This window comes from Nanorana parkeri, unplaced genomic scaffold, assembly GCF_000935625.1.
Source record: "Nanorana parkeri isolate BGI_ZX_2015 unplaced genomic scaffold, ASM93562v1 scaffold93, whole genome shotgun sequence".
In the NCBI taxonomy this organism is placed as follows: domain Eukaryota; kingdom Metazoa; phylum Chordata; class Amphibia; order Anura; family Dicroglossidae; genus Nanorana; species Nanorana parkeri.
The window spans coordinates 174415-201109 of record NW_017306361.1 but is presented as its reverse complement, the minus strand read 5'-3'; positions in this window follow the sequence as shown (position 1 = coordinate 201109).

Sequence of the window (26695 nt, the reverse complement as noted above, 5' to 3'; positions counted from 1 at the left end):
TTCTGATTAGATGAGAGTTCTGGTTAGTTGAATACCAGATAACAGAGTTTACTGTAATATAATAATAGCTTTTGGGCAGAGTTGGTTATTGGTAAGTGTGTAGTGGTACGCTTTTCCACTAAAAATAGCAACATCAACTTTTTTCACTTCTCCCAATGCACTGAAAGGGAAAGTAAACAGAAATTTCCAAAATGGAGACACAGACAGCAATGAAAATATGACAGAGGATCTAACACTTCCACATGATCCAAAGCTAAAAAGATGTTTTGTCTAGAGTTGCGATTAAGCGGAGTAGACCTGCAGCAAATTTTGGCTGATTCAGCAGGAATCAGTCAAAATTTGCCAGTTGGTAACCCTATTCCTTCAACAGAAGTCAATCATTAGATCACATTTTGCCAAACCACCTTCAGGTATTCTGACAGCAGCTGGTAGCCATTGTCAGAATACAATAGAAGCAGCGGGGGACTCATCCATCCACACTGGTCAGCGTGGATGAAGTGATCGGACCCATTTTTTTCCATTCAGCCCCCAGGATGGACAGAAAATTGAGTCGTGTATGCTTTAATGTTATAAATATATACAGTGATGAAGAGATATGTACTGTATTGTGCATGAAGTCACTACTGGCAGAGCAACAAGTTTCTAATATTGGGCTATTCATGTAAATTAATGATAGTTTGGCACTTTGTTGCACAACTCTCCTTTCTTTTAAAAATAGCTGCTCAAGTGTCAGCAATCAAGTAACTGGAGTGGTATGTGTCCACTGCCATGTCTGCTTTAACCTTTCAAAGACTAGAACAAATTGTAAACTGAATACAGTGCCTGGAGGACATTCTTTTTTTTCTTTACAATAGGAGAACTCAAACAACGAGGAACACCTTCTACCCAGACTATTAGGTAACAGAACAATCTTATCAAAAACTAACATTCACTACTTAAAAGATGTAAAAGATGGTAGCCAATTTTTAACAGACGTTAAGGAGAATCTTTAATTGCTATTAAAAAAGCACATTACCAGGTTTGCTGAAGCCATCTTCTGTTCTTAAAAGGTGCCCATACACTGTATGATTATTGTACGAGAATTGCGGGAAATCCCACGATCGTACCATAATCGCAAAGTGTATGGGAGGCGTGCGACCGTTTCTACTGTACGGTCGCACGTCTGCCGTCGAACAAGCAGGCTGGAAAACCCTCGGCGAGTTAGTCGCCTGCTTGTTCGACAACTGCCGAACAGGCCGGTGTGCGCACGCGCACACTGCCCGTTTGCAGTCATCGGAAGCCCGGCCCTCATTGCAGGCATCGGAAGCCCGCCCCTCAGGGGGGCGTGCTTGCGATGATCGCAAGTACGATCTGCCTGTCCAAGATGGGCAAATCGTACGTTTTTTTTTAAATTACTTTACAACCCTCGCAAGACAAAAAAAAGCAGCACAGTGGCGCAGTGGTTAGCTCTTTTGCCTTGTAGCACTGGGGGTCCTCGGTTTGAATCCCAGGCAGGCCCCCATCTACAAAGGAGTTTGCATATTCCCCCTGTGCTTGCGTGGGTTTCCCCCAGGTACTCCGGTTTTCTCCCACACGCCAAAGACTCCAAAGGTTAATTGGCTCCTGTCTAAATTGGCCCTTGTATATATGCATATGAGATAGGGACCTCAGATTGTAATGTGTAAAGCGCTGCGTAAATTGTCGGCGCTATATAAAAATAAAATACACGCCACAGAAATTGTTGCCTTTTTAACATATTTAAAGAGACATACATAAGACCGTTCAAACAGTGCATATAGACAAAGATGACATTTTTGAACACAAGACACAAACTTGACATGGTATATTACCTCATAATCTAAAAATGAAGATTTGTAGCCTGAAAAAAAGTGCACCCCACATTTAACGCCACTCTGAAACTAGAAATTTGAATCAGGTGTTTCAGAATAGTTGTCAATAATCAATTAGAAAGCTTATAGCAGACGTTCTCTTTCAACAATTGGTAGATTACTTCATAAGTATGAGCTGCTTGATATTTGGAGGTGTTTTCAGTAGTGAAAAGGATTATACTTTCTTGTCCCATGTGCATAACACGTATTCTAGAATAGATATGTTCCTGACCAACAAACAGCTAAGCTAAGACTCTTATTGCACAAATGTGGCGGGACTCTTCATCCCTGAATCACACGGACGTTGTTCGCAGAGTGAATTTACAATGTTCGTATAAACTAATGTTTGCTTTAAAAAAATAATAGGTTTTTGGCTTTTTACAAAGCCTAGGAAAAAACACCCTCTCTATACATCGTAATTGTAGAAATGGGATACCGGTCCCATCTACTGTAATCGCTGACAGTTTGATTGATTTAATCTACTTATTTATGTTTGGTTCTTCATACCTTATTATATGTGTAAGGTATTCATTTTTATTGGCAACATGAACACGACTTAATATGACACCAATATTGAAGACTTCTTGCTGGGTATTTCACAAGGTTTTATATATCCAAGTTTCTCCTTTCTTCACTCCTTTTCATATTTGATATATTGTAAAGGATACAGTAACAGATCTACGAGGGTTCACCGTGTCCCATCTCATCTACTTAACATGTATGTATCCTTATGTGGTTACTTGATTTGAACAGGAGAAACAGTATGCATTTTCTATATTCTTATCAACTTTTCTATGTCCCTTGCATGTTTCCTGACATATATCAAACTCTTGTCATATTGATATTGTATGAGAAAATGTAAATAAAAATCAAAAGTAAAAAAATTAAAAAAGCTTTGGACCAAACAAGCAGGTCCCCTAAATGAAACGAGTTTGTATCTGTAAGCTCTAGAGCAGGTGTGTCAAACTCAATTTAATTGAGGGCCGCATCAACATTATGGTTGCCCTCAAAGGGCCGGTTGTATCGGTAAGACTATATAAATGTATCTAATCTTTATCATAATTGCCTCTGCATTCAATTATCACTGGTTTTAGTAATAACTTAATACCTAGATCTGAAAGTAGAAGTCTAGGAAATGGCCTGGTGGGTCGGATTCGGCCCCTGGGCCTTGAGTTTGACACATGTGCTCTAGAGGATTCTTCCTCATGCTGGTCCACTTCACAAGATTAATTTGGCTGAAAAGGAGAACACTAACATCTCCCACATTATCCACCTTACACAAAATGTCCCCTACTGCTGCAGGAGCTGTGGACCTTGGCACAGAAAGAACTTGGGGAGGAGGCTTATGATCACCAAGAGAAGACTGAAGGATTAGAAGGTAGACATGAGTGCCTCCTTAACTGAAGAAAGGAGGTTGCTACAGGCACTGGCAGTTTCCACTTTAAGCACATTACTGATACAATACTGGCATAGAGGTTCCGAACTTATAGTCACAAACTGCCCACTTTTTGGGGGTTGGCCCCCTCTTGATTTTTTAGAGGCCTTGGCCTCAACAGAACCAGTAAAAAAGTAAATCAGATATGCCACTGAACTCCCTCAAAAATACAGCAGAGGGACCAATTATACCCTGCCACAATAAGCCCAACACCAGGCGGCCCAAGGAGACAGGATACAGTGTAGGTCCAAAAAAACCTAGAAAAACAAAAAAAAGTTACCAGGTGCAACAACCTCTGTCGAATATGTGCTGTGTGCTGTACTGGTGCCAGTGGTGCCTGCTGGAGCTTGAGCCTGTAGCGAAGGTTCCACACTCCAGCACAGCTCCTCCATGAGTGGTGTCCTTGAAGCCACTTTTGGGAGGGACCACTAAGGACCCACCAGCAGGCTCTTTCCATTCCTCCTGCACCAAGAACAAAGAACTGGAAGCCTCAGAAGCCTGAAAGTGAAGTTACCTCACCTGTAAATGATCCCTGGCATCACCCAGTCAAACATTAGCAACCACAGATTCCACAAGAACCTGGAACATCCAGGCAATACCTCCCCTCCTCCCACCACAGCAATGCAGGCACTGCAGGAAAGCTGACCACCAGGAACCACAGAAGCAGGAGTGCTGCCCTGCATCACCTACTCTATCAAGGGGATGAGTCTCTTCCAGAAATGGCCTTCACCATCACTTAAGAAGTGAGAAGAGAGGGAGCCAGGCCTGCTCCTACCTGTACTGAGGAGGGGTTCTGAAGGGCAAGATAGCAGGAAAGACCACCAAGAGCTCAATTGAGAGTGATGTGGGTAAAGGGATGGTGTTGTGGAAATTTTATTAGGATGTGTTTTTAGTGTATTGTAATGTTTTGTCATTAGTCTCTCAGTGTCTCGGTAAATAGACGCTGGGGGATTAATCCATTGGAGGAGATTTCTTATGCGCAACGGAGCTGTGTGTTCTTGGCGAATGTATGGACGCCGGCTGGGGCCCCCCGTGCAATGCATGGATTTATTGGCTTGCGTGGATACATTTGTCTTGAACGCAGTATATGAAAGGAACGTGCGTTTGTGCTCTCTGGGGTGTCTGATCAACATGCCTGAGATGACATAACGATGTCCCTGTGAATGAGCGCGCATGAGAATCCTAGTAACGTTATGTGGCATTGCTCACTGAGCCACGCGGGATAAAGTCACTCCGGTGGTCATTGATTGTTACTACATGTGAATTGTTAGCTGACTCCTGTTCACTTCCTGTCTGACATCACTTCCTGTCTCGCTGTTTGAGACACCCCTTCCTGTCTGACATCACTTCCTGTTGGGCAGGTATAAACAATAAACATACCTGTGTTCAGGTCTCTTAGCATGGGATTATCGAGCAAGCAACATCTGTCTCCTGACTCTACATGACTCTATAGAAGGGAAATACTTCCAGTCCTCGCATAAAGGAGCGTAGTACAACGGGGGAAATTCTTTGTGTTTGGCGCAGCTTAATGCGACATGGATTTGTGCGTTGAACCAAGTGAATTTCCATAACAATGGGTGGTAGTAAAGGACAAGTAGGAACAGAGGCTCCCCACCTAGGTTCCAGCCAACGCATCTCCAATGGACAGAGGAGACACAAAAACATAGAAGAGCATCCAGAGGACCTTCTTTTAACATTTTACATGGCAGCCTGTTTTCTGTCCTGATAGAAAGAATCTCTCATATGCTGTCCTGGAAAATTACTAGGGAAATGAGACCTTCACCAAATCACTGTGTGTAAAAGCATGTCATATTCTTGTATAAAGTATAATCCTGTAAACACTTCACTGCACAGCAAATAAAAAGAAACGTAATGAATATAAACAAATTCAATGAGGGCTTCAGATTACAAATACACCAAATCCATAGATCCGATCTTAATAACATAATTCCCCAAAACCAGATCTGAAATCATAGCCGCTGATAAACTGTTTTGATACCGTTACAACATAATCCGCAAAGCTATTCAGCAACTGAAGGATTAGCTATCTCTGTTGAATTGCACAAAACAATTGTTGATGCAACAGATTTCACTACTCGGGGAAACAATACTAACATGTCAAAAGTATTTTGCAGCTCTCTCTACAGCCCACAGTTAACATTCTCGGTCGTGTTTTAAAAGTGTGAATTCCCCACTGATGGGCATTTTATAGGCTATGTGCATGAGAGTGAATCGCCCTTTACAACTCAATGAGTGCATTTGTATTATGTTTTAGGCACATTATAGCATCTTCTTTTTATATTGTTGCCATATTTCTTTTAATTTATATAATATGAGTCCTGTGTTTATTAAAGTAGCATTAAACTCTCCAACTTTTCTTCAATAATGAATCCAGGTAAAAAAAAAGATACATTGCCCAGCAAAGTATTTCTTTACATTTTTGCTCAAACACTTACAGGGTTATTCACAAAAGGGTGAAGAGTTTGGAGAAGGCAGGAGAAGTGAACAATCTGGGACAAAATAACCAATTTGGAAAAATTCTCCAATTCAGATCACTTTCCAGTAAGTTATGTCGTCCTACATTGTTCACTTCTTCTGCCTTCTCCAAACTCTTCACCCTTCTGTGAATAACTCTGTTAGAATCATTATGTTTCTGAACAGCTGGCATGAACTATCTCAGCTCGCAAGGGACAGTCCAGTCTCCAGCACCTGCCAATCTACTAGCTTGAAGGAGTAAGGAGAAGGGAACAGGGGAGTGTCTTGCCTTGCTCTGCCTGTGTGTTTGTAGAGTCACACAAAGCTTGCTAGAACACACAAGGGTGGCTCCATAGGACCCTGCAAGGAAAAGGAGCCACCCTAAAACAGGATATTAGGGCCAGTGCTCAGGGGACCAGCTGATTCTGCAGGAAGCTAAAACTTTTAAACATCAACATTTACATCCATTCTAAGTGATTTTACTCGAAATAGCTTGAAAAACCTTTGACTGTAATATAACTTTAAGATGCCGTAGCTGTCATTTTAATCATTAAAAAGTTTGGACTCTTGGAAATTTGTGCACGCCTGCATCGGGCCATTCCCGGAAGGGACAGCTGATGTGTGTGGCAGCCTGTTTTTCCCTATGGGATGACACATCCCTACGCACACCCAACCTGCACATCCGTGCGAGTCCGGGTGTCCATACTCAGACGCAGGCAGGAGGGATCCTGTCCGCGTCTGAGCACAGACACCCGGACCTGCACGGATGCGTAGGTCGGGTGTGTGTTTGACGGCATATGGCCGTGTCCTCCCATAGGGAAGAGGCTGCTGTACACAGTCACACGCAGCACCTTTCCCTCCCGGGAACGGCCCGATAGGGATGTGCATGTCACACAGATGTGTATGGCTCAACTTAACGATGTGTGAATGAGGCCTTACAAGGTATGATACCATACAGTGTTCCAATTATGATGGTTGTGTTACAGTGTTTTAGTCCACCTGGGCTTTGCATATGAAGCAATCTCCTATGTTACCATTTTTTGGTTTAAACATCACATCATTACAGAAAATGCTAGCTACCCGACTTTTAGTCCTCCTGCTTCAATACTTGCTGAAACACTTACCCACTGACCTGAAACAAGTATGCAGCAAGAAAAAAAACAGAACTACTGAGCTCCATACTTCATACTCTGGGTCAGTGATTAAGAAACTATTGAAATTGCAGGATCAGAGATTGTATTTCTCTCATGACAGGATTCCTTTGACATGGCAAAACTGTAGGAATACATGAAGTTTCTTAGGTGAGAATACAATACAATAATATATATTGTTGTTTTTTTTATGAAACCAAAGTAAAAAGAACATCAGGGTGTCATACACACAACCAATAATAGCTAACATGCAAAAAGAACAATAAGGAAAACAATAAAGAAGTATGAGTATAAAAACATAAAAGATAAAAGTAAACAAAAATGGTACACAAACAGACCATCTAATAGTAATGAGGTATATTATTAAATACAGTCAGATAATAGAAGAACATCTGTCAATACCCTGAATAAAAAGTAACATCACATAGGGTCCTCCCGTAACCTGTAAATGTCATCCAGCATTCAAATGGTATGGTCAAGATTGCCGATTTCTGGGTCCCTGGATTATGAAACAGGATGAACTGAATTATATAGGTCGTTTAGCAAACAAAAGGGACCGTTTAAGGCATGGGAAAAATTAAAAAGGCTAGAATGGAAAGGTCATGATAGAAATAATAATGAAAAAAAGGGGAAGGGGGGATGGAGTCCCACTCCGGGAAGACATGGAGGAAGTCTACCGTGTCTGGACATTTGCATAGCCAACAGAGAGAACTCCAAGCAAGGCAGTTCCAATTATGCCAAACCTTCCTGAGATTCTGTAAACTCCCTCCAATAGTACCACATCTTGAAGTACCTTTCATGTTTGTTTTTAAACGCGAAGATCAGATCTTCCGTCTCCCGCATCTTCTCTACCCTGCACAACCACATAGAAAACAAAGGGGAGGGATTCCAGAATACAAGCCTTAGCCGCATCTAAAAGATGGCGGATCACAGAGCATGAGTAATCTTTTTTGGTCATATGCGAGTTATGCAATAAGAATAAAAGGTGGATCATCAGGGAGGTTAGAATCTATAAATGTTTGCGTAATAGAACAGACAGAAGTCCAAAAATGGGCAGTACAAGACAAGTCCAGAAAATGTGAAGTAAGGTACTGACTTCGAAGTTACATCTCTAGCAAATATTAGAAGTCCCGTGGTAATATTTGGCAATACAATAATATTTGATTGGCTACTGTTGGTCAAACCATTACGCTTAAACTGGCCATACACTGTGCAAATTTTGGCTATTTCTTGGTGAACTCGTTCAGTGGGTGGCCCTATCAGCAGCTTTCAGTCCAGTATCTTACATAGTTACATAGTCAGGTTGAAAAAAGACACAAGTCCGTCGAGTGCAACCTATATATCTTTTGATCAGAAAACTGAAGGAGCCAGTCATAAATTTTTTGGGTGAACAAGGATGGCTGCTACCACTGTTTCGGTATTCTGACAGCGACAAACCTGCCACTGTCAGAATACAATAGCCCAGTGTTAGATTTGTCCATCTAGGCTGTTTAGCACGGATGGAGGAATCTGTTATAATTTGTTTGTTCAGTCAGCAGGTTAAATTAAAAAAGTATAATAGTGTATGTCCAGCTTAAAGTGATATTAAAGTCAAAAGCTTTTGATGCCATTTTAAATACAGATTAAATCACTGACAATGAATGTTGCTCCTTGATGTTTAAAAGTTTTAGTTTTCTGCAGAATCAGCTGGTCCCCTGGGCACTGGCCCTGATATCCTGTTTTTAGGCAGCTCCTTTCCCTTGCATGGTCCTATGGAGCCACACTTGAGAGTGCTGGTAAGCTATGTGTGTCTCCAGAAGCACAGCAAGCCTAACCACTCTCCTCCTCTAAGCTAGAAGATTGACAGTTGCTGGAGACTGCACCGCTTGTGATCTTGTACTAGACATGACGTTGTAACAGACTCACCTTTCTGGCATCCCCGGCACGGAGGGTAGCTCCCCCTCCTCTCCGTTGTCGTCACGGCACTCCTCCCTGCTCGTTGCCTTAAGCCGCGAGTGTCAATTGTCTGGTGTTCCTGCAATGAACGCAGACGTCCTACAAAGGAGTTCTACCTGCACTCTCCATCCTGGACGCAGCAGATTACTGGGAGCATTCCCACTCTCCATCCTGGACTTTATTTGTTATTGGGATCCTTCCTGCACTCCATCCAGGACTCAGCTCCTTTGAATATTCCTTCCAAACTCTGCATGCTGTTAACCCCTCCAGCACTTCCACTTGTGGTAGCAGCAGCCAGCCTCTACAGGTTGCAACACTTCGACAAAACTCCTGGGATCTCCTATATTGCAACTATTGCCAAGTTACTTTCATATTTCTGAACTGCAAGTATCTCTTCTAGTTACAAATATTCATTACTTAAAATGAATGACTCCTCGCCTCTCAGAAGTGAATTAACTGAAGGAGGAAAATAGTTTTCTTTAAATTTACAAACGTTCATTACCTAACACTAATGACTTTCTATGACTCTCTGAAGTGAAGTAACTTTTGGAGGAGTTAGAGTTTATGTTGAACTCAATTCGTTAATTAAGTTACAGTTTGCATTACGAGACTAATGACATGCTCAGTACACTAGCTTGTTGCAGTGTCATCCGCAGCTGAGATTAATACACAGCTGATATAGAAGTTCAGGGACGTCGAGCTAAGAGAGTTGGAGTCAACTGTTTTGAAGCATGATGATTGGAAGTGCTTGAACACAAATGTAAAGAAATACTTTGCTGGGCAATGTATAAATGTTTGATCTGGACACATTACTGAAAACAAGTTAGAGAGTTGACTACCTTCAGAGTATATCCAAAGTGAAGTTATCCATAGCTAGCAGCAGATTTTGGTTTGCAGTAACCATGCCACTCAGGCTGCCCAAAGTTTGCAACACCAGCCAAAGCCTTTCTATGTTTGGAATAGAGAAGAGAAGGTTTGGCCCCTGAACCAGATGTTACTTGTAGTCCATGTCCTTCTTGGAGAGATGTCCTGCCACTTCCTGTCCCAGAAATACATCAGGAAGCTAGAAAACAGGTAAAGAGACAGGAACAAAAACCCTGCTACAGTCCCTTTCCCTTATTCACTCCACTCATCTAGCTGATCCTCCTGAGTCAGTCTCTAACCCAGAAGGAGTATGAAGATAAGGGTATCTTACTTTACTCATCTGCTTTCTTGTTCGGGATCAGTGACTCCACGCATTGAAGCTCCAGGGTCAGCATAACAACCAGACAACTAACATTTTCAGAGGGAGGTCAGCAATATTTCCACCATGAAGGTTCACAATGAAGAAGAACTCCAGGAAGTTTAAAAACTTACCCCATGAATATATCTGCGTTATTTGACTCCCCTAGAAAAAACAAGCACTTAACCCTTTCAGTGCAGGGGTAGTCCCACTGAAAGAGTAAGTTGTTAAAACTACTGGAGTTCTTTTTTAAAGTCTCTTTCTAGTCAGAACCTTTTCATATATCATTTCGTATAGGGTATGGAATGGTTAAAAAAACTGTCAATTTCTTTGGTGTCCTATTGAGTAGCTTTCCCCCTACAAAACTGGAAGTGAGAGGAAATCTCTAAAGCTGGCCATACACCTTACAATTATCTGCAGATTTTCTATGGTCAGATGGAAAAGGTGCAACAGATTCCTCCATCTACATGAGTGGTTCTCAACCTTTCTAGGGCCAGGACTCCTTGGTAACTTTTGCCAAGTGGTGGCGACCCCCAACGGTAACATTTAGGGATGAACCAAAACTAGTATCTGTGTGGGCTCTCTGGAGGCTATGCAGGCTCTCAGGTGGTAAGTGGGACTCGCTGGTGGCGCCCATTGTGGGCTCTGTGGTGCCCAGTGCTGCTCAAGCACTCACCTCCCCTCACTCCTGCCCGCTCCCCTCTCTCTGATCCTCTCCGGCCGCTGCTGCTGCTGCTGCAGCACCATCTAGGAAAACTGACACTGCTGCACTAGGAGGAGGCTGAAGAGCCTCTTACCTAGAGCAGCACAAGGCACGTGGGGACCCCCTCAACTGTGGGTTGTGACCCACTTTTGGGTCGCGACCCACAGGTTGAGAACCACTGATCCACACTTAACTGTGTGGATGGAGTAATCTCCACCTGGACAAATCTGTTGCATTTTTCCATCTTACCACAGAAAATCTGCAGATAATTGTAAGGTGTATGGGCACCTTAACGCTCACCACACGCATCACAATCTGATTGTACAATCTCCTTTAGATCTACCAATGTTATGCAAGGGCCTGCGTGACTGGTTACAAATTAATTGGATAGATTAAATAGGTCCTTATAGTACATAGTTTTGGTAGAGCTAGCGTTCATTGCACAGCTTGTAGGGTTAGATTGAAACATGTACGATGACCCTAAAGTCCGTGACACACTGTGTGCAAAGCAGCGTCCAGCGGTGGCACGCCAACCTTCGCGTGCAGTATGTCTTTTAATTTTCACTTTGGTCAGTTGGGAGAGCTCGCATAGCTGAGAGTGCAGAAATAAAACTTTTATTTTCCGCCAATCGGCTCATGCGTCAGGATGCGAAGTCCATTCAGTTGTTGCGCATGAACCAATTTCATTAGGCCGCTCTCGGCTCCCACACTGCGTGCGAACTTCCGTGCCTCACAGCTTTGCTAAGCATTCGCATGCAGTGTGTCATGGGCTTAAGACTGACCATACAAATAGAACTTCATCCGATCCACACCTGGCTAGACAAAAGTCTATTACAGAATCCAATTTTGTTGAAGAAGCCAGACAAAAAAATTTCAGGCAAATGGTGACTGTCACCTTTCATGTATTTGGACAGTGGCAGGCCGCAGCAGGAGATTCCCCCACCCTGCAGGCTGAATGAAAAAAATCTAATGGTGTATGGCCAGCTGTAGACAGTTGTCACAAGAGCAGGTGTCCCCACCCCCCCCCCCCCCCCCCCCCCCCCCTTTTCTCCTTTTTTTCCTCTTCTTTTACTGTCAACTGTAACATTTTAAATTTCCCATCACTTTCTGTCCAGGTGACAGTGGTCACCGGGACAAATAGGGAGAATCTTGTCTGCATGAACACTACAATAATCAAAAATTGGCTAAAGATACACTTTAAATATTTCCAACATAAGCAATAGCATTGTTTATAAACACAGAATGCTACAAAGTGTAACAAATGACGAAACAAAATAAATATAGTGATTGGTGAGTTATGTGAACAATGGACACATATGAAGCTGACAACAAAGTAGGACAATGTGGCAGCACTCAGCTTGATTGTATATCATTGTTTGATGGCATGTGACCCTGTGTCAGTAGGGCAGGTGTGCCCAGACAGCTGACACCACACTCTATACAGGGGTGGCACACTTTGCAGTTATTACAATGCCATCTGGCCATAGCTGAAATGAATGGAGAACATCTGGATGAGCAGATTCCCCATCGCTGCCCTAATGGCCATATAAAAAGCGTATTACTGATAAATATGATAAATACTACTTAGAATAAAGTGATAACCAGCACAGCCATCTAGATATATGAAAGGTGTGCATTGCCCCACCGCATAATGTCTGCACACTGTGCCAGCCTTTGTGCATGCACAATACATGAACGCTTCCATTCAATGACACACACACAATCCAATATCTGCCATGACATCCACCGCCTGCGCACATCACCATAGTCCCGGGAGAGGATGTCAGCCCCCCTCCGGCCCATATGGCTCAGGCCATTGTACTGCAGGGATCGCTACTCACCACTCCACACCGCAACGAGAAATATCAGGGAGCAGAGCAAGGACGGCATGAGCCGAGCCATAGTGACCGGGAGCCGGGGAGGACAGTCCTGTGCGGGGAGAGGCCGGTCAGCGCTGGGGAGAAAGACTCCAGGACGGCCGCAGGGCAGAGAGTGAGAGCGGCGGTGTGATTCCAACACTGACTGCGAGAAGAGGAGTCCTCAGACCCGCCCTACACCGACATGATCCAGGTTACAGCTATAACTTGCACTGCAATGCCCCCTAACATGAGATCTAGAGAGCTGCACTCTGCTGTGGCCGCCCAGGATATCCTCAGCCTGAAGGGGCTACAATAGGAGACTCTCTGCTCAACTCATTCTAAATCGACATTGTATTTGTAGAGGTGATGTGTGTGTATGTACAAATATATACACCACTGTATATACATTAAATATTTATATATAAAAAATGCAATATTAGCAGAAAATAAGAAATAAAGAAATATATAATTATATAAAGAATCAGATTCAACATCCAATAGAGCAATGCAATTATAATCACATGATGTTGCAGTAAAACCAGCTAGCTTATAAGGGTGGGTCTTTGGTTACAATGGACCATTAATAGGTATGAGCAGAAGAGCTTGAGTCACACAGCTTTATATAGGAAACTCAGTGCTGCTCCAGTTTGAAACATTAAGAAAAAGATTAAAGTGACACTAAACTCAGGCGTTAAATCTTACAAATGCCTTCCAGCGTCTTACCGATAAACAAAAATGTGAATTGGTGCTCACACTGTCCTTCTTTCTGAAGGGTGGCTACTTTTGTTCCCCATGGTCCCTGTGTGTGTTGTAAAGTAGCCACCATTCCAAGCTCACTCCTGTGATGGACAATATCACATTTAGTTTACTAATTTGCATTGAAGTTATAGTTAGACTATCACAGGAGTGAGCTTGGAGCGGTGGCTACTTTACAATACATACAGGGACCATGGGGAACAAAAGTAGCCACCCCCCAGAAGAAAGTACAGTGTCAGCACCAATTCAGAGATGATTGGAGGATCTACAGCGGAGTGATACACAAAAAAGCTGCAGTATTGTTAATGGTTAAGGTACTTAAATGCATTTTTTAGATTTGACTCCTGAGTTTAGTGTCTCTTTAAGACATGCAGCTGAGTCACGCAGCTGTGTATAAAGGTGGCCATACACTTTACAACTTTCGCAAGGGTTGTAAAGTACTTTAAAAAACATACGATCTGCACATCTTTGACAGGCAGATCGTACTTGCGATCATCGCAAGCCCACACCCATGAGGGTTGGGCTTCCGATGACTGCAATGCTGATTGGGCAGTGTGCGCGTGCGCACACCGGCCCATTTGGCTGTTATCTATTGATCATTTTAAAATACAGGCGAAAATCAAACGATTCTTGGCTGGTTTTCCAACATGCTCGAAATACAAAAGTCGTCCGACCGTACATTAGAAACGGTCGCACGCCTTCCATACACTGCACGATTATCGTATGATTGCGGGATTTCCCGCGATTCTTGTATGAAAATCGTGCAGTGTATGGGCACCTTAAGAGACTCTGTGCTGATCCAACTTGGGGCATTAAGGAAAAGTATGTAATCATTCAAGATGTTGAGTGATTTCTTACAGCCGGGACACCCAGACATAGATGTAACGTAGTCCATCGTTAATAAGGCATTGACCTTGACAAAGATGGAATACGATCCATCAAAATGTTGGAAAAAATAAGCTCCCTCTGTTTGGATATTCAGTCTTGCTCAAGACGTATGAGTGCCTCTACTACTTTCTGTTTATCTACTGTACTTTGCACCAGTGCAGATACTCACATATGTGCAGTGTCTTCCTATGGAATTTATATACATATAATCTTTATTTGCATTATGATTGCATTATAGGACATGTGCATGTGATACAATTTTGCCTAAATATAATGGGATCTGCTATAGTTCTGTTCCATGTGCATTATTTTGACCCCACTTACACACCATATATAAATGAATGATGGGCATTCCTGGGAACTCTGTGGAAGTGGCCTAGAGACTCCAGCTGATCAATATGCTGGCCTGTCCAGTGATTGGAGTAGTGACATCAATATTACTGCTCAGCATCACATTTGAGGGCTGTTCACACCTGTGTGTTACGATAAAGCACATGCATTGTATGTGCATTCCGTTAAGGAAGTACATACATTTTGATTGGGCTACAATGCACCAAAGTTGTTGCATGCCACAATTTTTTCAAAGCAACTCACCTCACAGGTCATTCACATGTGTGCACTACAATGCATGTGTGTGTAGTGCGCGACACAAAACACTGTGATACATGCATTCCCATGCCATTGCAGGAACTTGTGTAAGTTGCACAGGTGTGAACGGGCCCTTAGACTAGAGCAGGGGTGCCCACAATTTTTGTGTTAAGATCTACTTTTCAAATGACGAGCTACATGAGATCTACCAACGAAATAAAAAAAACTCCCTCGCTCTCGCTTCTGTCTCTCCTCTCTCTCCTGGCTGTCTTTCCTTGCGCTCTCTTTCTCTCCTGGCTGTCATTCCTCATTTTTTCTCCTGGCTGTCTCTGTGCTCTCTTGGCTGTCTCTCCTTGCTCTTTCCTGGCTGTCTCTCCTCTTTCTCTCTCCTGGCTCACCTTGCTGTATTTTGCAACAGGCTGTTTAGACTAATATTCTTTGATGTAATACATAGCACTTCAACCACCAGTATCCACCAGAAAGGTGTCAGCGAGCTTGGCTCAGCAGATTCAGGCTAATAGGTAATCATGTGTGCACAGCTAAATAAATATACCAAAATGGAATAAAGGGGCCGCCATTCACACCCTTCGTGATCTACCAGCATCAGCTTTGAGAGCTAATGGTAGACCACGATCTACCTAATGGGCACCTCTCGACTAGAGCAACAACTCAACTAAGGAAGCCTTTTAGAGGGTGCAGTTGGATATACGTTGATGATTACTGCAGTTGGAGGCTTGGAAAGGAGGTTGGGAGGCCGACTGGGCTCAAATGGTTGTCCCTGCATTTTACTGCCTAATTATTAACTAGGGTTGCACAGATACCAAGTACAGTACTCGGTACAAGTACGAGTACATGTACCGATACTTTTGAGCTCCAAGATTACACTAGAGAAAAATTCAAAAATTAGGAGGCAGCTGTCATTTGTAAGGATCACACGGAGCTCCTGGGATTTGTACATCTCTGTTTTAATGTACAATTTTGTTTTTATACATATAAATAAATTGATGCACAGATACCAGTTTTGCGAGTACGAGTACTGGTACTTGCCAAGTACTTACAAGTACGAGTACTGATACATTTTGGTTTATTGTCATGTGACAGTTTTTCTAAAACAATACAGACTAATGATTTCAGGACAGTGGTGGAGTGCCAGAGCCAGGTCCCAGCTGCAACCGCTGCAACCCTGGTAGTTCTCATGAAAATGCCAAGTATCTGCACTGGTACTCGAAAAGTATCTGTGCATCCCTATTATTAACCACTGTTGCCTAAAGTGGAATTAAACCCTCAAACCTTTTTTCAATAATGAATCCGGGTGAGACAAATAAAATATACCTCAATCAGCAAAGTATTTCTTTACATTTTTGCCCAAGCACTTACCGTCATCATGTTTCTGAACAGCTGGCTCCAATTCTCTCAGCTCATCTTCCCTGAACTTTCTGTCCAGTAGAAGGTGACAAGGAATAGAACAGTCTTCAGCTGCTCTCCATCTACTAGGCTGGAGAAGGGAGGAAGGAGGAGGGAAGTGGCTTGCCTTGCTGTGTCTGTGGAGACACACACAGCTTACTAGCACACACAAGGGTTGCTCCATAGGACCCTGCAAGGAAAAGGAGACACCCTAAAACAGGATATCAAGACCAGTGCTCAAGAATCAGTGGGGACCAGCTGATTCTGCAGGAAGCTAAAATGTTTAAACATCACGAAGCAGCGTTCATTGTAAGTCATTTAATCAGCATTTGAAATAGCTTAAAAACCTGTTGACTTGAATATTGCCACGATTGCCTAATTGTTATTACCACAATTGCCTGTTTGCTGGCCAGGTAGTGTCAGAATTGCCCATTTTGTGGCCAAGTATTGCCGTAATTATCTGTTGCCCATGTATTGTTAGGATTATACATTTTGTTGCTCACATGTTATCACAAGTGCCTGTTTGTTGCCCGTGTATTGTCACAATTGCCTAATTGTTGCCAATGAACTATCACAGTTGCCTTTTTGTTGCCCTGCACTGTTACAATTGCCTAATTGTTGCTCACATATTGTCACGGATTCCAGTATGTTTCCTACGTTCATTGCCCACCTGCTGTCAGGATTGCAAGTGTGTTACATACATATTGCCTGTTTGTTGCCTGAATATTACCACATTTGCTCAGCCTAGTGCTGTTTGTGTGAAATACCCCACACTCAGATTTTTTTTACTATTTCATTAAACTAATTACTCCAGAATTATGCTCTCCACCTGCAGGATCTTAAGCCCTCACGGTTACTAAGAAAGGTTTGCTTTATAGCAGGCACAATAAACTCTGCCACCAGAGCCTCTTCTGCTGTGAAGGCTGTTTTCTGAGAAAATTGAAGTTTACACAGGGATATGCATGGTCCCCTTATCACATGATGGTGCTCACACCTAGTGATTGGCTGCTCAAGCACCTAAAGCTGGCCATACATCTATAAATAATCTGCAGATTTTCTGTGGTCAGATGGAAAAAGTGCAATAGATTCCTCCATCTACGCTAAACTGTGTGGATGGAGGAATCTCCCGCTGGGCTCGGTATCTTGCTAGTCGGCCCCGCTGGTTGTCTGCAGATAATCTACAGGTGTATGGTCAGCTTTACGCTGCACAGGGGTAGGCAACCTCAGCACGACAAGTCCCATGTGACATTGAAGCTAAATTCCATGGTAATTACACAGTTAGTTGTTTTACCTACAGAATGATATTGAGATTTATACAGCCGTGCCAGACAGCACAGCCAAATTCGTGACCTGACTTTTTTTTTACTGCAAGTAAGTAATACAGATAGGTCACCTCCACGCCCCCAACTTGTGAATGAAGAGCAGCAGCACGCCGGTGACTTTCCTCTCTGCGGTATGTTTCTTGTCAGAACATGTGTGTTTCTTGTCAGAACATGTATAATTCAGCACTCCTGCATATGTGCATTTCTGATCTTTAACCATTTCCTCTCTGCCCTGCCAAACAGCTCTGTGCTGTGTCACAGATACAGTATGTGTAAATCTTAGAACTGGATGGGCAGAAATACAAATCCCACGTAAACAGCTCTTATGTTTGCATAATCTCTGTGGCTGTTTGCCTGGAGTTCACCTTTAAACATGATTTCATAGGAATATACCCCCTTACATATTGATTAATAGGGAAAGATTATCTAACAGCACTAACAGGAAGGACAGCTAAAGGGCTTTTTCATACGGACTTGCACATCTGTGCAGAGATGTGCTCCCAGGAGGGACAGATGTGCAGCTTCAGCATGTAGCTGTGAGCAACCGTCTCCTCCCATAGGGAGGTACAGGCAGCAGCACGCAATTACATGCAGCACCTGTCCCTTCCAGGAGCAGTTCTCTGAACGTGTTTGCACACAGTACCCATGTGAATATGTCCAATATGTGAAGTAACACTGCATATTCCTATTTGCAAATTTGTATTTTTCTATGACGATATACAGTATGTAATCCTGTTAATGCACTCTTATGATTCACCTGCTCCACTGCATAGCCAGGAGGCTCTTCTGTCACCTGCCTGTTCAATGAACATCACCACACTGCTGAGTTTCTGCCTGCGCACTTCTCCTATACACTGCCCCTCCAGCTTCAAGCATGCATATACTGTAAATCTTACATTGTACTAGAGAAGGTCTGGCTTAGGCCCCTTTCACATGCCCGTTCACTTATGTGACATCTTTGTCCATTCAGTTTTTCCCCCCATCAGTTAATGGAGGAAAAAATGGAGCTTAGCAGACCCATGTTTGGTCTATGTGCAGGTGCATGTAAACCCATGTGCATCCGTTTACATACGATCCGTCATGTTTAGATCCGAAATAATAGAACTCTCTTCCATTTCTCTTTTCAGACCTGGATGGACTCGGAGGTAATCAGATGTAAATAGACACATGTCCGTTTACATCCGGCTGTCTATAGGCATTGAACTTCCGATCAGATCTCCCTGAAAAACTGACAGGTGGATCTGACTGGAACAGCCATGTAAAAAAGGACCCTACACACAAACTGTTAGATTCCACTTACAATTTAAAAACCATGTTAGGAAAATGTATGCCTTGTTTACACCCACAAAATATGACTTCCTTTTTAGTAAAGCTGTTCTTTATCGCTCCCACACCATTCAATGTAACCCACATCATTAAATCCTTTTTTTCACACCACTCCAGATCTCTTCACTGTGTATTCCTGCCCAGGACCATGCAGCCTTTGCATGAAAAGAGTTTCTACAGGCCTAGTGCACATTCCTACAGCTTGTTCCATACTCCTGTAGAATCATAGGTCCAGACATAGAAATGATTGAGGCCACATATGTACAATATTTGCACAGCCCAGCCAATACTTTTGTTTTATGTAAAGGCTGCGCGGTTGCAGGCAGGGCCGCAGAGTTAAGTACTCTTGAGCGGCACTGAAAGTACTTACAAATGTGGATTACACTGGGGTGGGAGGGCTATGAAAGACAACATTAATAAAGTAAAATTGTCCATTAACAATCTCCTCTCCTTCATGCAGGTGTGTTCTCTAACTGCTTATCAGTGATGTAATACAGAGGGGTTTGTGGTAGTGGAGGTATGCACAAATCTTGCTAACATTTACTTCAGCAAGCTGAAACAGATGGAAAGCAGAAGCAAACAAGTATGATGGCCTTGACAGCAGAAGAGGATCAATTTTGGACAACATGGCACCCTGTACGTAGATAAAAATAGGGCCATGTATGCTGAAATTCTGCACAGGATAGCAAGGGTTTGTCAACAGAACAAGGGGCCTAAAGCAAGTGAGGATCTCTAAGCAGAAGTATTAGACATGTGCGATTCGTTTAGTTCCGAATCGAAATTCGGACGAATTTTCGGAAATTCGGACATTTGGATGTATCCAAATTACAGATATAACGAATGCAAACGAATCCGAATTTCCGTTTCCGAAATTCGATAGCGGTAGTTCGTTTGAACATTCGTTTAGTTTTCATTTCTTATTCGTTTCGTTCGTTGAAGAAAACATTTTTCCCCTCAAAAGTCACTTTGCTGCAAACGAACGAACGAATAAGAAACGAAAACGAAACGAACGTTCGAACGAACTACCGCTACCGAATTTCGTCCGAATCCGAATTCCGAATCCGAATTGACTTTCACACCCGAATCCCGAAAAACTAAATAACACAAATCCGAATTTAAAATGAAACGAAACTAAACACATTTTTTGGCAGTGCACATGTCTAAGAAGTATGAAGCTAACCATGCACCGACTGCTTTTTCTCATTCATCCCCGTGGGCTGAACCAGAAGCAGAACACCCCCTCAGTGTACAATACTTTTTAAACCTTCAAAAAAAAGTTTTTTTAAACAGACTATGAAGACAAGGTGCAGTTGTAGAGCTATGTTGACTAGTATTGGCATTGGCTAATGATACCAGACACTGCATCCAATAATACTTAGAAATTCAATAAATATAAGACATCGAGGGTGGCATCAATCAATTCAATATATCATCTTAATATAAAAATGTTGATGTATAAAAGTGTGTTACTACTGCAAGTAAGTGTGTAATTACTGCAGCGCATTCTAATACACATTACGTGTATTGCTGTGCTTGCAGTGCCATTTTATGGCACTCCAATTCACCTTTTGAAAATGCATGTGCGCTGCAAGGAACCCAGGTACAACTCATGGTGGCCTGTGCTGCAGGAAAGTGCTGCCTGTCCCATTTTCTAATGTGTTGTGATGTGCTTCAGCCTATTCATTTTAAATGGGCTGCTTAACAAAACGGCGTTCAATACATGCATTGCAGCATTGATGTAAATGGGGCCCTTAGTGGCGTATTAATGATTCCTGAGCTGCATTAATTTGCGTATATTTTATATAGGTCTAGAGTTTACCTTACAATTGTCCCATGTTGCCTAATAAATAGGTCCACACGTGTGTTTTGAAAATAATAACCCGATAATACCCATGGTCACTTGTTAATATATACTTACAATTGGTGGCAATGTTCCAACAGACAACAAAGCTGCAATTGTCACCCTGCGTTACTAATGACACTAATGACAAAGCAGGCATGAAAATTCAAAGGTGGAGCTGGAGTTGTCGTTAGGAATCAAGCTGACACTTGGATTACAATTTTCAATTTGCACTACAAAACAAGGCAGTACAAATCTTATATTCGTTCGCTATTGTCTTATTCAGTTTGTATAAAAGCAAAACTGTGGCATCTGTACAGCATCTTCTATGTATATTTAACTATATTTGCACAGACAAACTGGGTATTAAATTAGAAATGTTTCCAAATGTCTTTGTTAGCAGTTTCATGAAGAGAATAAAAAATAGTAGGGAGAATTTCCTAAAGAAAATGCTGCTCAAGGCTTTCTTTAATGTTGGCCAAACATGTAAGGATCAACCTACTTTGGGTATGTGATTTCTGCTGAAATGGGGATGAGAATATAGAGGTTGGTCTTCCTCTGCAGAAGAGATAATGTGCAAATATATGTACATATTTGATTACAGGTTACACTTTAAAGCTCATGTGATTTTCAATCATTTTTCTATACACCGATCAGCCAAAACATTATGGCCACCTGCCTAACATTGAGCTCCCCCTTTTGCCATAAAAATAGCCCTGACCCATTGAGCCATGGACTCAACTAGACCTTTTATGGTATGCTTTGGTATCTGACACCGAGCCATCTGAGCTACACTAGCTCTTCTATTGGATCAGACTACATGGGCCAGCCTTCGTTCCCCACGTGAATCAATGAGCCTTGGCCGCCCATGACCCTGTTGGCGGTTCACCGGTTTTCCTTCCTTTGACCACATTTGGTAGGTCCCGACCACTGCAGACCGGGAACATCCCACAAGAGCACTGCAGTTTTGCAGTTGCTCAGCCCCTTTTGTCTAGCCAAAACAATTGTGGCTCTTGTCAACGTTGCTCAAATACTTACGCTTACCGAGTTTTTTCTATTTCCAACACATCAGCTTCAGGGACAAAATGTTCACTTGCTGCCTAATATATCCCACCCACATCCAGGTGCCATTGTAACAAGATAATCAATGTTATTCACTTCATCTCTCAGTGGTCATAATGTTATGGCTGATCGGTGTACTTACCTTTTTTCGTAGATGTCCTCAGACCAGTCATGTGATACGCAAGGTCCTCTTTCTCCTTATCTTCTTATGCACTCATGGGTGGTCCCCAATGATTTAGGAAGCGTTGCTGAAATAATGATATCATCACTGTCCTCTGTATCATAGTACTGTAACTTCAGGGCACCAAGATGATGCCCCCCGGGGGTAGGACAATGACACTCTGCACTGACAGGAAGTTGGTAGAATGATTTTGGATGTCATGCAACCCAGTAGAGGACCAGAGACCACATGAGTCTTCAGGGGACAGCCCCAGAGAGGCATTGTGTATTGGTGTCAGCTGCATTTTTTATTTTTTTTTAAAAAGGGGAACGGGTTAAAAAAGTAGCCCTGGATTTATTAATCGGATAGTGTTGGTTTTATTGAAAAGCTAAAGGCTTTGTAACCATTGAGTTTAGTGTATTTTGTTATTGTAATGGATACTCTCTATTTTTTTCTTTTACATATATATTTTTATATAAAATAAGTGTGCACCTGTACACATTATGGTTTTTTTTTTAAAGAAAGATCACAGCAGAATTTGTTTCCTATTAGAATGACATTTCTAATTTAAAGCTGATTTCTGGGATAACAACAACAAACCTTCAAAACACTCTTCTAAATCTCCTCATATTAACTATGATTGTCTTTGCATCATTAAAAGTGAGATTGCTGTATAAAATGAATCTAAAAGTACCTGTGATGTCATCAATTGGACTTTTATTTCTTAATATGGCCAAACTAAGTAAAAGGGTACTACCGCACGTCATTTCCACTCTCTTTCCAGGCGCCACATAGAACTGCTCATCCCATCATGCATTGGAATGGTATTGACAATTGTTGACATTCATTGGGCAGGTCTGGAGTGGATTAGATGATGCAGGGGGGTAGGCAGAGATTAGCAGAGACAGGTAGAAGGTTCCTGATATTTAATTGAATAGTACTGCCCACTGTTCCCGTTCATAGTGATGTGATGAGGTCAGTAAAATAGCTAATCAGACAAGGATTAGATAACACAAGGGGGTGGGTGGAGCTGGGTGGGGTTTCACAGAGATGGACAGGAAGTTCTTGCTCTGTTTGAATAGTAGTGGCCACTGTTCTCGTCCACATTGAAGTAATAAGGTCAGCCAAATGGCCAATCAGGCTATACAGGGATAGCAAGGGAACTAGTTAACCTGATGAAGATTCTTCTTTAAACTGCAATCAGCGGGGAATGTTCCTCCTCCAGTATCATTACACTTACCATCCCATTCGAGTCACATTAAACACACAGAAGAAGCTCATAGGGTATAAAGCTTTATGAAAATGAAAGCTCAAAACAAATGCACTTACAGATGCCAGTTCTTCGTCCAGCAAAGGCTTAGATTCCACACTCCAAAAAGTGGACCTTCTCAACGCGTTTCATCAGCTCAGCATGCTTGATCAAGCAGAGCTGATGAAACGCATTGAGTGGGGCCGATGATGGTACTGCCACTGGAAGAGTTGTTATTAAACAGGAACCTGTTAGAGTTTTTGGCTCATCTATTTTTTGAAGAGCATAATAACAACAGAACATAATAACCAAGTAATGCTTCTACTTTAAATGCATGTGTGCAAAGTAATATGTAAGTGGAATACTTAAGTATTTATTACTTCTTATAGGGATTACAAGGATTACTGCAGCTTCCAGCTGAAACGTCTTTCTTCCGTTCTGAGCAAGCAAAGCTCTTGCACTTTCTGGTATTGGAAGACCATTCCCACCTCATTTATGCTTCACACATATCTTCTGGGCAATAAGGCAGCCCCTCATAGTAGTGGGCTAACAGAATATGGGGTAGAGGGCACGATGATGCGAGTAAGCTCTAATAACTCAAAAGTGTTGGAGATTTGGCTGGTCAGAAAGGTGCAACATTGGGGTATAGCAATAAGGGAGCAATAAAAGCTGCTGCAGGTATATGCAGGCACCTCTAGTTGCCTACACTTTATATCTATCACTACTTCTCTTTTTTTAAGTGACAGTCACTTTAATTACTGTTTTGAAGTGGGCCTGAACTAAAAAAAATCACGATTTGCTGTATTATGCATAAAATGTTAAATGCGTTTAGGCAGTACCCTAACAATATCTACCTTTTCTGTAAAATTCCTCCCGAACCATAGCAGTGCACTTCCTGGTATGTGAGGGTGCCTGAGCACTTCTGTGCCTAGAGCCTAGTAGCTCTATATCTGCAGTGTGATATCTGAGGTGCTGCTACCTCTGACTGCTGGTCTCAGGAGATTTTGAGTAAGATCTGGTGATGCCATCACTGTGCTGCTCTTTTTTTATTCTTGCTGGAAGCTCTGACATGTGGAAGTAAGTCTTCCTCTACCAAGATATCTGCTTCCACACAGAAACACAGTGCAGTACAAAGCATGCTATGTCAGTAATAGGGAAAAGATTGGCTTCAGGGAGACCACGTGCAATACTTGTGTCGAGTCCTTTGCACTCTGTCTGCCTTATTTTGGGACAAAGATTCAGTTCCTCTTTAATTGTAGACGGTACAGTTATTTAGTTAACCTGTTGCTGTACACTTTGAAATATCAGAAGTTTATTCAAGCAATAAATAAAACATTATTAGCATTGCTCTAATTTAAAGAAGAACTCTGGGCATATTAAAACGTAACCCTTGCAGTGGGGCTAGCCCCGCACTGCAGGGGTTAAGTGCTCGTTTTGGTCTAGGGCCTAAAATAAATAAAATATACTAATCTGATCCTTGGTCCTACCTGGCTACTAGACTGGTTCACGCAGCCTCTTCTGCCCCGGGCGGCCTAAGGACCCATGACATCATCACGTCCATTCTTTTGCATTGGACGTGAGGACACAGAGGGACATTCCACAGCCGGAGCGGAGGGGGAACAAAGGTGAGCGGTCACCACAGTGCGAGCATCGTGCGAGTGTATCTTTTTCATTTGAGACCCTTCACCAAAACAAGCATTTAACCAATAGAGTTTGGGGGTAGCCCACTACAAGGGTTGATTTTTAATAGGGATGCACCGAGACCGTTTTTTTCGGTATCAAGTACCGATATTTTGTTTTCAGTACTCGCCAATACCGAGTACTGATACCTATGCTTCCGCTGGCATGGAGCTGGCTTCCCCAGCCAATCAGGAAGCCGGGCGGTGAGTTATGGCGCGCCTCCCGGCTTCCTGATTGGCCGGGAAGCCTGCTCCATGCTCATTGGCTGGGAACCCGGCTTTCCAGCCAATCAGCAAGAAGCTGGCTGTTTGGCTGGCTCGATGCTGATTGGCCGGGAAGCTGGCTTCCCGGCCAGTGAGCATGGAGTCGTCTTCCCGCCCAATCAAGAAGCCGGGAAGTGGACCATTACTCGCCACCCGGCTTCCTGATTGCCCGGGAATCTGGCTCCATGTTCCCCTATGGCACTCCCAGTCAGCGGAAATCTTCCTCTTACCGGAAGTTCCAGTATCGGGGAAGGTGTCTTTAAAAAAGAAAAGAAATTGTTTAATAGACAGAAACCCATATTAACTAAAGAGCAATAATCTTTTGTTGTTCTGACTGCCCTAAACAGATGCAAGGTGTAATGTGATCTGCTTTGCACAGTACCACCATCATTGTACTTTGCGCTGCCTTCTCTGCTAAGCCAGTATATATTTTATTTAATGAGACAACATCCAATGTGCAAAGTGCAGAAATCATCTTTGTCTCTGTGAAGAGCTGAGACCTGCTTGCCATGGGTAGCTGGCTGCACACGTTTATTCTTTGCACTATTTATTGTTTTGGCTCCTATTCAGTAGGAAACTGCATGGGCACATCAAGTCTCCATGTCATAAATGTTGTCAAAGAAGCAGCCGAATCCTAAGCTAATGCTGATCAGTAAATGGGAAAAGAATACATACATTCTCTAAGCTGCCTGTTAACAGGTTTACAGATGATACAAGTCTTTTATTTCCCCCCTCGATAGTAATTTATAAGAGGACATTTCTGTGAAATACGCACATTTTCCAACCAGCGGCATTGAGGAAGAAGATTTCAAAAGAGGAATTTGTAAACATGCATTTCTAAGATTACATCCATAAAGCACAGGCAGACAGGATTGCAATTAGACAACTGGAATATATTGTTTCTGTGCCCCTTGGCTAATTCATTATGGCTGCTGAAGAATGTAAGCAGCATACTAATAGAAAAAAAGGTTGTTTACTGCTGTAACATCAGATATATAAACCGACAATTCTCTTTGTGCTGTGCTTTAATTCTTGCTTCGATACCTTGATGAGTTTTCACAGATTTCTCTCTCATGCCATCAAGCAAGAGAATAGCTTCTATTTCTTGGACCCAGATGCTAGATAATGGCTAAGCTATAGTGTCATCATGCTGCATCGATGGTGCCATTTATTTTGCAGATCCGATCTACTCTACAAAGAGTCCTGTGCAGGAGGGTTGCTGATGACCACATTCATAATGGGATCATGACTGAATAAATGTATGCTCCTGATTATCTGCTGAGGTGTTAAGGGGTCATCCGAGATACCAAGCGACCTTTAAGGCCCAGAAAAGTGGCTGCATTACCTACTTCCACATTATTCATATTGATGATCTGAGCTGAATCCATATTCTTTAACCATGTAATACCAGCCAACTTTTTTTTTTTCAGCATGGGGCATATATCACAGAGAAGGCCATCCCTATAATCAGGCAGCCTGAGGATGTTAGCTCAGGCGGAATCTTTTTGG